The following is a 13,865-nucleotide window of genomic DNA, read 5'->3' on the forward strand; positions in this document are numbered from 1 at the left end:
GGTTCTTAACTTCAGTTTCACCTACATCTTTCTTCCGTAACAATGCAGATTTTTAAGGAAACTTTACAACGCCTAATAAAATTTTACCTAAAAAAACGAAGGATTCCTGTTAAAGTTAGTTAATAACTTAAAACTTAATTCGTTTTAGTTTTTTATGTTCACTTAACTCCTGACTTTTTTTTTTTTTTTTTTTACTTACTGCAGAGCACTTAGGGCCTCTGCATACTCCCAAAAGAACAACAACAAAATTCTTCTTCGTCAAGACAGCATGGTCCGAGGGTGAGCTGGGTGAACTCATAGGCCACGCCCCCTAACTGCACGCACACTTCTGTGAAGCGGCGTTTTACCTTTTCGACTGCGCAAGCTTATTTCTCTCGTCAAATGTCTTCAGAAATGCATTTCGCCGAACCGTTTCAGTAATAAGAGCACGTTCGTGTCCCAGCTGCCGCGTTGATCCGGTTTTAACCGCAGGAGCTGACGGTCCTGAGCGGTGCGTTCAGGTGCATCACGTAACTCCGAGACATGCGCCGTGCTACATGTTAATGAGCGTCAGGACTCGCGCAGTAGCGAGGCTACATGCTAAACATGATTAAAATACGCCCGATGCACTCATGAGCGTGTGCTAGAAAGCGTAAATAGACGCCACACGCAGCCCTGTCGCCGCCTTGTGGCGGAATGCAGAAGTGAACTAGAAGAATCTGACCAATCACACGAGAGTTGACCGACCACGCAGAAGGTTGACCCTCGGCCCGAACAGCTGTGTGCCAGAACTTTCTTCTGCTTTTGTTGGCCTTTAATTATTACGCTTTCATCATGCACTGTTCTCCTAAGCGTCACTTTTTAACGTTAAAAGTACTTTTGTAACTTTTACATTAAAAGATAATTTAACAACTTTCCGGAAGCAGACGTTTAATTTTGATTAGAAAAAAGAATAAATGAAACAGAAGGGTTTTTTTTGTTTATTTTTTTAATGTGGATATTTTATTAGTGGCTATTTCAAATTATTACTATTAAAAAAAAGCCTTGAAGCTCCAGTCATGCTCCTTTGGGTTTATTTTGATCAGGTACAAATTATTCTTTAAAACTTTGAGATCAAACGTTAGAAAGTGAAAGAAGATTTTGGTTAAAATTGATTAGAATGTATTTTGGGGGGATTTAATCCTTGCTGTGACATTGACTGATCTGCAACCACTAACACATACACACACACACGCACCCCCCCACCCCCCCCCCCCCCACACACACACACACACGTAGCTCTTCTGTCTCAGAAAACATTTATTTTTTTAAATCACTTATTTTTTCATGTGCTTTAATGTTGAAATGTTTTTACTTTCAAGGACCGAACCGTGTTTTTTTTGTTTGTTTGTTTACTTAACTGACTTTGATTCCCGAGACGTTCAGTGTGTCCAGTCCTGTAACTTGTGGTTCAATCTAACAGTGTCTCTGTGTCCCTGAGTCTGGTCTCTCAGGAGAAACTCGTCTGTGGCTTGTAAATAAACTCACATGTTCAAGTTTTCTCCATCTGGAAGGCGATGATGAGAAGCTCCTCACACTGGTCCCCCCCCCCAAACCCTTTATCCCTCATTCCTTGTGGACTTTAAATGATTTCAATCCCATTTTGACCTGAACACTCCTTTACTTCCCTCTTCCTGTTTCACAATAAAATACTTTGAAAGCAGTAACATGAGCCTGACTGGGTGGTTTTATATGGATAACACCACGCCCTCACTGTGGTGGATTCCATGACAATTCTATATAAAAGTTTTATGTTTTTATTTTAATCTTCCATTGCAGAGCTATAATGTCTGTAGTCCTGTAGCTGCTTGCTATCCTCCATGTCTGTAGTCCTGTAGCTGCTTGCTATCCTCCATGTCTGTAGTCCTGTAGCTGCTTGCTATCCTCCATGTTTGTAGTCCTGTAGCTTTTTGCTATCCTCCATGTTTGTAGTCCTGTAGCTGCTTGCTATCCTCCATGTCTGTAGTCCTGTAGCTGCTTGCTATCCTCCATGTTTGTAGTCCTTTAGCTTTGCGCTGTCCTCCATTATAGTTCTGTAGTTGTGTACTGTCCTCCATGTCCTCTAAACCAAACTATTCTCCATTCATCCATCTTCTACACCTCCCTCCTGTCCTATGAGCGAGGGCAGGTGACACGGAGACAATCACACACTCACATTCACGAAGGGGCGATTTTCGTGTCACCAATTAACTCAACTATTAAACTACTGATTTGGACGATAAAGCTAGAATACGTACCGCAAGTCACACCGCCATGTTTGTTTCCAGGCACCTGAGCAGAAACCAGAGGGGAGAGCTGCACATGTGCAGGCGGGAATTGGGACCGTGAAAGAATCTTTCCACTTCTGGAGCCGGGATAAAAACTTTGTCGATACAGTGGATCCGCACATCGGCGTCGCGTAAACGGACCCCCCCCCCCCCCCCCAAAAAAAAGTGAGGGAAGTTTTGCGAATACACTTGCATTCATTGTCGTGTAACTTGGGGCGATGGTGACGTCAACTAACTAACCCGATAGAAATGCGGCGCGCCACCCAAATAGATGCTCTGCAGCCACAAGGGCAAAACGCGTTGATAAAAAGTATGCGGGATGAACACAAAAAACCTTTCGATTTTCTCTTCAAATAAATTACCGCCACAAGGGCTCAGTCCATGTTCCGCTTGTTTCTTTGTCGTGAACGGACGGCGCACGCTTATGCCGTTTTATTCTCGCGCCGTAGAGGCGACTCACACATACAGCGTAGGCTGCGATTCAGATCACGTTTTTATCGTACACTCATTTACCCTATAATGAGACCTTGCAGTAGCGAGTATACTTCGGACTCTGCGTAAGAGGCTCCCACAAACGAAACGAAATAAAAAAATGTGCCTGCGCCGACTCGTCACGATCACGCAAGAGTGAAACGTCGTAAGCGTCCGCCGTCCATCCGGGAGACATAAAGGCGTGAAACATGGACAGAAAGTCCGCCCCAGCGGTATTCTCATTGGTTTGTGGGGGCCGTAGCACGGTGGTCTGAGACACTGCGGGGGTCTTCAGCGTTCCTGATGGAGGACGTTTCTGCTGCCTTCGTGCTTCTTCACTCGCCGCCGCTCGTCCCTGAAGTGCACACGGCTCGGGCTCTAATCCTCCTCGCCGCCTAATTGATACAAATGAGAGGGAAGCCGATCGGACCGGGGAGGAGAGGAAAAGGCCCGCTGGGCTTCATTTCGCACATGCGGTTGGAATTTCATTAACCCGACTGGGAGCCGGGGGGAGTTTCTTTAATGCACAGCGATGCATTCACAGTCCAGCACGGCCTCCGAGAGACCTGCTGCTGAATACTGAGCGGCTGCCTGCGCTTAACTTCAGATTAGCTGCAGATTCTTCAAGGAATCAAACACACGAACACTGAAACTCCACTGGCTTCAGTCTGTTGTGTGGTAAACATATAACTGACAAAGTATGTTTGGCGTTGCAGGTTTTGCTTTGATGCTCATTATTATTATTATTATTGTTGTTGTTGTTGTTGTTGTTATTTCATTCAGGTTAGTCTGATAGTTTCAGACTGGTTTCTGGGTAGTTTTTGTTAAAGTATAAAATTTGTGTCAGACTAGATTTATGTTGCTTTTGGGCTTAAATCAGGCCAGTAATTTATTCCTTTGGATTACTTTCATGTTAGGTTTGGGATGGTATCGATATAGGTTTCATAATTTTGGTCTGGTTCCAGGTTAGTTTTGTTCTGGTGTCATTTGAATTCCACGCTATTCGTGGATCTGGCATGGGGATATTTTTCTTTAGATTAGCTCTGGATCACTTTTTTTTATTAGTTTTCAGATGGTATCAAGATAGTTGTGTGGAAGTTTTGAACAATGTTAATTTTGGTTCCAGACTATCACTATTAATAGTTTTGGCCTGGCATCGTTCCAGTTTTCTGTTAATGTTCGATTGAAATCAGGATAGTTTCATGCTAGTTTTTGTTAGTTTGGAATATTTTGTATAATTTATATTCACTTTGGTCTGATATTCTAGTGTTATGTTCGTTTTGGGGTCGTCTTTTGTAAGGTTGGCTCTCGTTCTATGTGGGTGTGTTGGTGCTGTTTATCTCACACTATTTTTGGGATGGAGTCAGGCTATTTTTTTATCTTTTTATTTTACTTTAGCTTTGTGCTGGTTTTTAAACTGGTTTCAATCTAGTTTTATGTTCGTTTTGGACTAGTTTCATGTTAATCTCACTACTTTTTGGTTGGAGTCAGGCTAGTTTTTTTTATGCTGGTCTTTGAAGGCGATCTGGAGAGTTTTTATTAGGTTGGCTCTAAATTTATGCTGGTTTTGGGCTGGAAGCAGGCTTTTAAAAATGTTTTGGATTAGTTTTATGGACGTTTTGGGTTGGTATCAGGATCATTTCTGTAAGTTCGATGATATTTTTATTTCTTTTTGGGGGGGGGCTGGTTTTATGCTTTTTTAAATTTAATTTAATTTAATTTAATTTAATTTAATTTAATTTAATTTAATTTAATTTAATTCTTTTATTTTTTGAATTTTTAAATTTTTAAATTTTTTTATTTTAATTTTTATTTTAATTTTTATTATTTTATTTATTTATTTATTTATTTATTTATTTATTTGTGCGATCAGTCGCCGCTGCAGAGAAGGCAGCTTCGCTTTGTAAACCCGCTCCGGCGTTGGATCTGAGCTGTGAGCGATTGACGGCCCCGCGGGGGGACGCAGATAATCCACCTCATCGACGTCTCCTCGGAGGGACAAACGTCCCTGACAGCAGTCGGTTCTGAGCCAGAGGTCACAGTGACCCCGTTTTCTGTCTTCACTTCTGAATCTGGATTACAACCATCCTCTCCGCCTTGGCTGTTTTCCTTTTTATCCAATTAATCATCTTAACTCAAACTCAAACTCTTAGTGGATCTTGCTGATCGACGCCTCCTCGTCTCCACCCTCCATCACCGTGCACCGTCACCGTGCACCGCTCCGCACATTCCTGCCTCCACAGTGAGTTTGGTAATGAAGCGGCGGGACTTCCGTTTTCGGTCCGGACCAATCAGTGAGCCGTGTTTCTTCTTCACTTCCTCACTCGTCAGTGTTCGTTTCGGGCGGCAGCGCCCCCAAATGACCAGCTGGTGTAATTACGTGACCGTTTCCTGGCGGTTTGGTCTCAAAAGTGAATGTGAACCAAAAGAGGTGAAGATTCTCCACCTCCTTCTTCCCTTCAAAGTGAACCGAGTCCCGGACTCCCCGGGGGGGGAAAGGCCCCTAAAACTGGTGTTTTTAAAGTAGGTTGGGTCTCTTTTGACTGGTTTAAGATTTTGACTCATCGTCGCTGACACAGTTTCCTGGGACTGCTTGAGCTGCTGTATTTCTCACCATTTGAACTGCATTTAGCTGAGGGAATCTGAATCTTTCTGCTTTAAAGCATCAGACCGGAACGAGCCTTTTCAGTTTGAATCCAAACTAAATGGATGAGAGGACGTCGTGTTCCCCGCTCGGCTCGGCTCGGCTCGGCTCAGCTCCCCGGGCAGCCGGAGTCTCTGCGGTTTGTTAATGAGCCGCCGGTTCCAGAGTGAAGGTCGCAGCATCAACGTAAACAGGTCCTTCTGTGAATACACTGCATTAAACACACCTCGGAGGAGGAAGGGAAGATTAAGGTGGAGAAAGAAACGGGGGGAAGATGAAAACGTTTCCAATCTCCAGATGAATCCATGAATACATTTCTGCGGATTTGTTCTGTCATTCCTGCACTCGTCACGTCTCTCATTGGAATCCACTCATCTCTTTCTACCTGCCGCCCCCTCTGCGTCCACGATGGCCCAAGAAATAAAACACGATTGTTTGTCAGCTTTTTGTCCCCGATCCAGCAGGAGTCGGACATTCGTCCGATTTTGAGGAGTGAGGAACTCTTTGGTGTTCAGAGATTTTACGCACGGATGTTTAATGGGAAGGAGAATAATAATCTCACGCGGATTATCCAGGAAACACTCGGTCACTCTTGTACGAGCTGCAGTCGCGGAGGGGAAAGATATCAGCACACACACACTTTAACAGAGGAAAACAAGCATCTTTATTCAATCAGACACACTCACACTCAAAACGTCTTTAGACTCTTTGGTCTTGAATTATTTCAACTTGTACAGTAATCTGTGAAATGAGTCTGTTGTGTGTCATGCGTTGTGTGTATTTGTGTTGTGTTAACCTGAAGCGTGTGTGAATCTGAGAGCTTCAGACCTGCAGCTTTTCTCACTTCTTTCCCAGGAGGTGTTTTCTCCTGATCCATGGAGGCAGTTTAATCTCTCCTGTGTTATATTGCATTGCGGTGCGCAGTGGGTTGTGTAGTGTGTTGTGTTGTGTAGTATTGTGTAGTGTGTTGTGTTGTTAACAGACAGATGAAGCCTGTGAATTTGAATCTTTCATCTGCAGCTGCTCTCACTTCTTCTTCTTCGTCTTCTTCTTCTTCACAAAGTAGTTTTACCTGATCTGTGGAGACACTTTAATCTGCTTTGTTTGTGTGTGTGTGTGTGTGTGTGTGTGTGCGTGCGTGCGTGCGTGCGTGCGTGCGTGCGTGCGTGCGTGCGTGCGTGCGTGCGTGCGTGTGTGTGTGTGTGTGTGTGTGTGTGCGTGTGCGTGTGCGTGTGTGTGTGCTGCTAAACCAAGGCCACGTCACGTGTGCGATCTGAAACCTTCAGGCTGCAGCTTCTCTCACTTCTTTCCCACGAGGTGTTTTTTCCTGAACTGTGGAGACACTTTAATCTCCCCTCACTGTTCTCTGATCTCCTCCTCATCCATCACCCCCACCCACCTCCACCTCCACCTCCACCACCTCCTCCTCCTCCTCCCACTCCCCGCATCCCCCCGTATCGCTCCCCTGCATCTCTCTTTTTGACTGGTGGTGTTGCCCCCGGCGACAGCACCTCTGCACTGACAGGACACCTGTCACAACCTCCTGTTACCATGACGACCGGCTCTTTCTGCACAGGTTTGGTGATGATGGAGTTTTTAGGAGAAACTACATGTTTTGAAATCTTTCTCACTTGGTTTAGGCCTCTTTTTTTTTTTTTTTTAACCTAACAGTGATATTTATTTCGCCTTTTTCGATCTTCCTTCATAGTCCTCGGTTATTCCTTTTTTTGTTAGTTTATGGTTTTTATTTTACTTCATTTTGGGTTTCCTTTTTAAGCTTTGTTAAATATCTCAGACCAGAATATAATGGTTTCTAACTTCTTTTCAGATTGTTTATTGGTTCCTGACAGTTGTGCTGGTTTAGTATTGAAAATTGACGGATGACGAATCGATGTGAAACGGATGAATGATGCATGAACGGATGAATGGATAAAAAAAATGATGAATGGAAGGAATATCAACAAAATATAAATGAAGAATCAATAAAAAATATAGATGGACGGACAGATGGATGGATGATGGATGAATGGAAAGATGGATAAGAATTGATGGATAGAAGGAATATCAATTCAGTATTAATGAAAAACAAGAGCAATCGGATTCCTGACGTCCGCCAAAGGTTGACTCTGAAAAATAAAATGTTTCCGGATCACCTCCGAAATTGCACGGTATCTTCCATGAGCTAATATCTATCTGTGGTGAAACTTTAAACAAAATCTGTGTTGTAGTTTTCACGTAATCCTGCTGACAGACATAAAGACAAAGAAATATATGCTGATGATTTGATCACATCCTTGGTGGACGTAATTAATAAAATTATGGATCGAGGGAAAGACGGATGATAGACGGACAATATTCTGGCCAATAGTATCAAAAGAATACATATGTTCAATTATACATTCTGATCAGACGGGCGTCATGCCAGGCAGACATGCAAAACATCCTGATGAAGCTGTTATCATTCCTTCAGACGCATAGCGCGCATCTGATCTAGTGGAATGGCCTTATTTGATATGCGGGCTTAAAATAAATTTGGATCCATATTCAGAAAAAGGATTCAGATCATTTTAATACATCAGGGCTGACAACTCTCTCTATTCCTTTTCTCAATTATTATCAAACCCTCAGCAGCCGGCATCAGACAAAACCCTCTGATATCTCCTATTAAAATGTATGGTCAAAAAACAGCATCTCACTTTATGCGGATGATATCCTGTCATACGTCTCCAATCCGGGCCGATGGCCCCAACTGATGACAGTGTGAAGTTGTTGGCAAAGGTAATAATAAATAATAAAATCAGACTTCATCCAACAAACTCCTGAAATGTTTGACTGAATAAAGTGAACAACCTGATGTGACTGTCAACATCACACAAACCCTGGATCATCAAATCACAAATATATCTGACGTCTGCGTTGTTGTTAAAGTATTCAAATCTCTCTCTCTCGACTGTCCATTAACTCATAATTTAACATTCATTGTCTGTGTTATAAGTTATACAAGCAGAAGCAAATAGTTTCAGCAGTTGTTGCTATGGAATTAAAGTTGAACTGAGCAGTTTCATCATTTCTTGGTTTTGGACCTTTTCGCCTGGCAAGTTTGTGAGTGACGGTTCTTCTACTATTTACTGATATATTTTCTGACTGTTTTTGGATTGAAGTTTTTTTATGGAGTACAGCTGACTTGTGTTTTCTAATGTTGCTGCTTTTCTGACCTTAGTTTGGCCTTTTGTTGTTTTAAGTTTTGTTTTGACTCTTTTTTTATTTATTTATTTATTTTTTAGGTTTTTCTGAATGGTCTGAGAAATGTTGCCTAAATTCAAGATTTACCAGGAAGGAAGCTACATCTTGGTGTCGGAGGGGAGGATGTCTCACCGTCGGGTCACATCAAGCGTTAAACATGTTTGTTTCGGTGTGAAATGAGAAGACCCCTTCGCACAGTGAAAGTTCCTTTATTGGGACGCTCGTTGAGGAAACGGCAGCTTTCTTCTGTCTCGTCAAACAAACATGAAACATTCTCCACGGCAATGTGCAAAATGGCGAATACATTCTGCTTTACTGACAGCTGACACACACACACACACACACACACACACACACACACAGACACACAGTGAAGTTGGTCTGTTGCAGGTGAATCTGATCTGTTATCAGTCCTCGACGGACCAATTATTTCTGCGCTGTCCTGGTCGGCTCCTGTTGTTTTTTATTTTTTTTACTAACAGCATGTAAATCCATATGTGAGTGTACCGGGAGGGGAGCTTTGTCTTCTTTGTCTCTGTAGAGCTTCATTTAATACTTTACAGTCTTTTAAAAGAAAAACAGACTTCCCCACGTTTTCCATCGAACGTTGGGAGAATCAGGTCCTGCTGGAGCCGCTGCTGCAGTTTTATTTCCACCAACCAATGTGGTTTGTGTGTGTGTGTGTGTGTGTGTGTGTGTGTGTGTGTGTGTGTGTGTGTGTGTGTGTGTGTGTGTGTGTGTGTGTGTGTGTGTGTGTGTGTGTGTGTGTGTGTGTTCGAACTATTGTGGAAGTGTCAATAACCCACATTTCTTTTTTTTCTTTACAGGAGCAGCAGAATATTTATCTTTCCCGTTCAAACCCGTTCAAGCGATTCCGGGACATTTCATCACCACAATGGTTTCACCAGCAGGTTTTCATGTCAACATTCGACCTTTTAGCCTCAAACATCCGGAACAGCAGGCGACACCCTGACACCTCTGCAGCCCCAGTGGACAAGTTTAACCCTTTACACCTCGGCGCGGCTGTTCTGCATCCACAAACAAGTCTCACGGTTTTATCTTGACACTTGCATGGGAGCACCTGACCATTGCGCGATGTTGACGCGACAAGACGTTGACCAATCACTGTGCCATGAGGCGACCATTGCTCAACATTAGCCTTGCTACTGCACAACGTCGGCGTGGCCGTTGGGCAATTATGTCAGATGGCATCACCATTGCACACTGAGGCACAACACTCTCTTTGTTGGCACGACTGTCGCACGGCATTCGGGCTTCTGTTAGGAAACAAGGGCACAACGTTGCCGCAACAATTGCATGATATTGGTACGCTGGCACACCGGTAGCGCAACCATGCCGACATGACAGTTGTGCAATAAGAGCATGATGTTACAGCTACCCTTGTGTTGGTTGAAATTCTTCACATTTGTTGATATTTTTGCTTGTAAAGTCAACTTTGAGTACGATCCCACCCACGTGCCTGAGCCAACACACAGAGAGTCAATGGTTATAATGTTCCGGCTGATAAGTGCAGAGCACACACACACACACACACACACACACACACACACACACACACACACACACACACACACACACACACACACACACACACACACACACACACACACACACACACACAGTGAGAGCTCAGTACAATGGCTGTCTCACAGGGAGATGATAACAGGTATGAGACACAACGATGTGGTCAGTAAACCTCTTGGTTAAACGCCACGTTCTCTTCTTCTGGTGTCCTATTTTAGGACGCCACTCCTGTGGTTCAGACATGGACACAGTATTGCTTCTGAATGACAGAGACAACAAGCTCTTCTCTTCTCATCTCTCCTCCCTTTGTTCATTTGAGGCTGTTCCACTCGTCTGGAGCAGTTGGACACATACTTCTGTTCCTCAGTCACAGTCGCACAAGTCAAGTCCAAAACCGTGAGTCTGAAAAGGTGAGTGAAGGTCCCTGAACGCATCACGCAGTTCACGCTGAGTGGCTGCATACAGTTCAGCGCGTCGCAATATATGATGTTACTTTAGCAATTTTGCAGTAATAACATAAACGAGACAACAGCTGAACATGAGATATTCACTTACAAAGATGCATTCAGTGTCAATCAGATCCACCGTGTGTGGAGCGAATGTATCTCTGGTTTTATATCAATAATGTCGACATATCAACAAACGGTAAGTTCTGCTAACCAAATCTCAACCATATTTGCATTTCAACTTTTTACAAGTTAAAAACATCTAACAGTGTTCAACAATCCCTGATTATATAAACCTTCTAATGTTAATAATCCAAAAGGAAGAACTTCTAAAATTTGGCAGGTTTTCAAGGCAGATGTAATTTCATTGCAGACGCCACATTTTCTTAACCTCCGTATCTCAGAAACCACATGATGCATTATAAAAAGACTAGAACCGTGGTTGGTGGGAGCAGTAAATTCATTTAAAATGTAAAGATAATACAAAGTTGGTTAGTTGAGAAATATATTAAGTTTTGAAGACCAAATGTGGACATACAGCTGCGTGTCGTCTGCATAAAGTGAATCTTCCTTCACTGCTTTACCAAACACTTTCATCCACCAGAACTTAGTAACCAACTATGTCATAATTTTTTCCATGAAGATTTACCCCAGCCAACATAAATGTTTCAATAGGAAGGATTTTTAAACTTTTAGAGGTTTTTAGTGCCACAATTTTCTTTGCAGATGATACCACTTTTTAAAAGCCTCCAGATCTCAGAATCTGAAGAAGATGCTGCATTGGTAGACATGTTGACATAATTTGTATAAGATATGAAGCAAATATAGAATGTTCAGCTCTAAAACAAAATGAGGACCAATGTATAGCTGAGTGTCATCGATATAAAAGAATACATTTCTGTGACTTTATCTTGGGTGTTCATGAGCTGTAGCTTGAAACAATAGAAATTTGATCTTGTTTAACAGTATAGGACAATCCCAAACTTTGACATTTTTCATTTTCCTTTTTTACGATGACACAATTTTTTTTAAATCTTCCTTATTTCAGGAATACAAAAGATGCAGACTTGGAATCTTACAAAGTCGTCTGTGATTATGTTGACAGTATTGATATGAAATATGAAAGCGATGAGGAGCATAGAAGCTACTTATAGACCTTGATACTTTTTGAACGAGTGACTTTTAGCAGTTTGTTGTCAACATTTTTACATTTCTTGTCAGAATCTGCTACTTCTTCCAGGAAAAGTGGGAACAGAGGTAAAGTGACTTACTACGCCATCTGATCAGGTCTGTGGCTCATGGGTGACTTTGTTAAAATTCTGATGATTATTCTTGTGATTGGTAGAAACAGTATATCAACCAAAAGTCAGTAATATTTTTTTTTTTCTTAAGATCACAGTTATAAGAAAATCCCATCTTATGAATATGTGCGTCATATAAAAAGTCACATTTTCAGACAAAACCTATGTTTTTGTAGCCACGGGTTTGATCGGATCTGGAGCTGCTTTATAGCGCCACCTTGTGGACTGTGAGCTATTTAATGCTTTGATGGTGAAGAGGTAACGAAGTGTGCAGAAACGTCTTGGATCGCCGGTATTGTATGTGAATATTTTGAGATCTTTGGGTTCAGGAATGTTATCAAGTCATTTGGGGTCATTGAAGTTAGTTGAGTTTTCGTGTTCCCTCGTCCAGTGTAAGAATCCCCCCCCCCCCCCAAAGAAAACAAACAAACAAACAAACAACAACAAAAAACAACTTATCATCTGTAAACCAAATTTCCAAATAACCCGCTGTAACCAAAGACAAACCTTGTAAAACCTTGATGGTGCTTGTAGCACCTCAAATAATCTCTTAGTTCATCTCTTGCCAAAGCACCAGTTACTTGTTTTTCAGTCCTTTAAGTTTCTGCGTCCTGTAGAAAAATCACAGTATGTGAGGCGTTCGGCGTTTGAGGCGAGTTCACAGTGAATCATCACAATTTTTTCTGTTCACAAAGTTTCTACATCAAATCGAAGCTGAAAAGTCCCCCACGTGCACAAACGGACAGCAGGTGGCGCTCAGTCTTCCTATAAGATCAACGAGGTCGAGGTGATGCATTCATATGGAGCACAGGGTTTCAAAATTAAATTAAACCGTGAAACTTTTATATATTTTAGATGCACTACTCATTAAGTGAGATATTTTTTTTGATGAAGGATTCTTTCTTTTTTAAATTGTGGACCATAATTATCACAATTAACAACTTTGTGAGTTTTGAGAGGAGAACTAACATAAATATGAACACTTGAGATGCACTTGTGGTTTCAGTTTGACATATGAAGGTCTTTTTACATAGTCTGTAACCGTGGTAAAAGCCACACTAGTTTTTTTTGTTTTTTACACTGAAGGTTATTTTATCACTTTAATTGGCCTCAATGACATTCACAGTACATTCCGTTATAAAAATGTTTTCTGGGAAATGCTGGGAAAAGGCATCCCCCTCCCCCATGCCAGGATTTGTTTTTGCTGGATATATATGTATATATATATATATATATATCATCAGAAAGATAAGAAAAATAAGAGGTAGGTTTAAATGATCAACTAATTAAAAACAAATAGGAGCTTAGAAAATTAATTGATAAATGAAATCAAATCTAAAACGTTGACTACATTAGAAATAAGAATAAGAATAAAAATAAGTAAACTAATCAACTAATTAAAAGCTAAATTAAAAAAGTGGGTTTTGAGCCTGCTTTTAAAAACACCAACAGCCTCTGAGGCAGGCCGTTCCACAAACGTGGACCACAGTGACAGAACGAGGCCTCGCCACAAGTCCTGGTCGCCACAGGTCCTGGTCCTGACACTAGGATCCCTTAACAGGCCGCCGCCAGAGGACCTCAGGGGCCACGAGGGCTCATATTGTAAAAACAGGTCAGAAAGATAAGATATATAAATGTTATTGTTATTTGTAATAACATGTTTAAATTTCTGTTTTTGTACAGTGTAGTAGTAAATCTCTGTAATGTTAAAAAATAAATAAATGTGTTATAATACAAGTAAAACGGAGGTTGTATCTGAAGCTATAATGAGAATCTTTAGGATGAGGTTTCCTGCTTCTTTCCCCTGAAGCATCTTAACATGATCCAGATCTTAAAAATCGGCTCGTTCTGGATTCTGACTCCCTCCATTCAGTAAAGTTTCCCAGGGTCCCTGAAAGCATCGCAGATACCTGTCAGTGGGGTGCCATTA

Source organism: Lipophrys pholis (assembly GCF_963383615.2).
Source record: "Lipophrys pholis genome assembly, chromosome: 6".
NCBI classification, from domain to species: Eukaryota; Metazoa; Chordata; class Actinopteri; order Blenniiformes; family Blenniidae; genus Lipophrys; species Lipophrys pholis.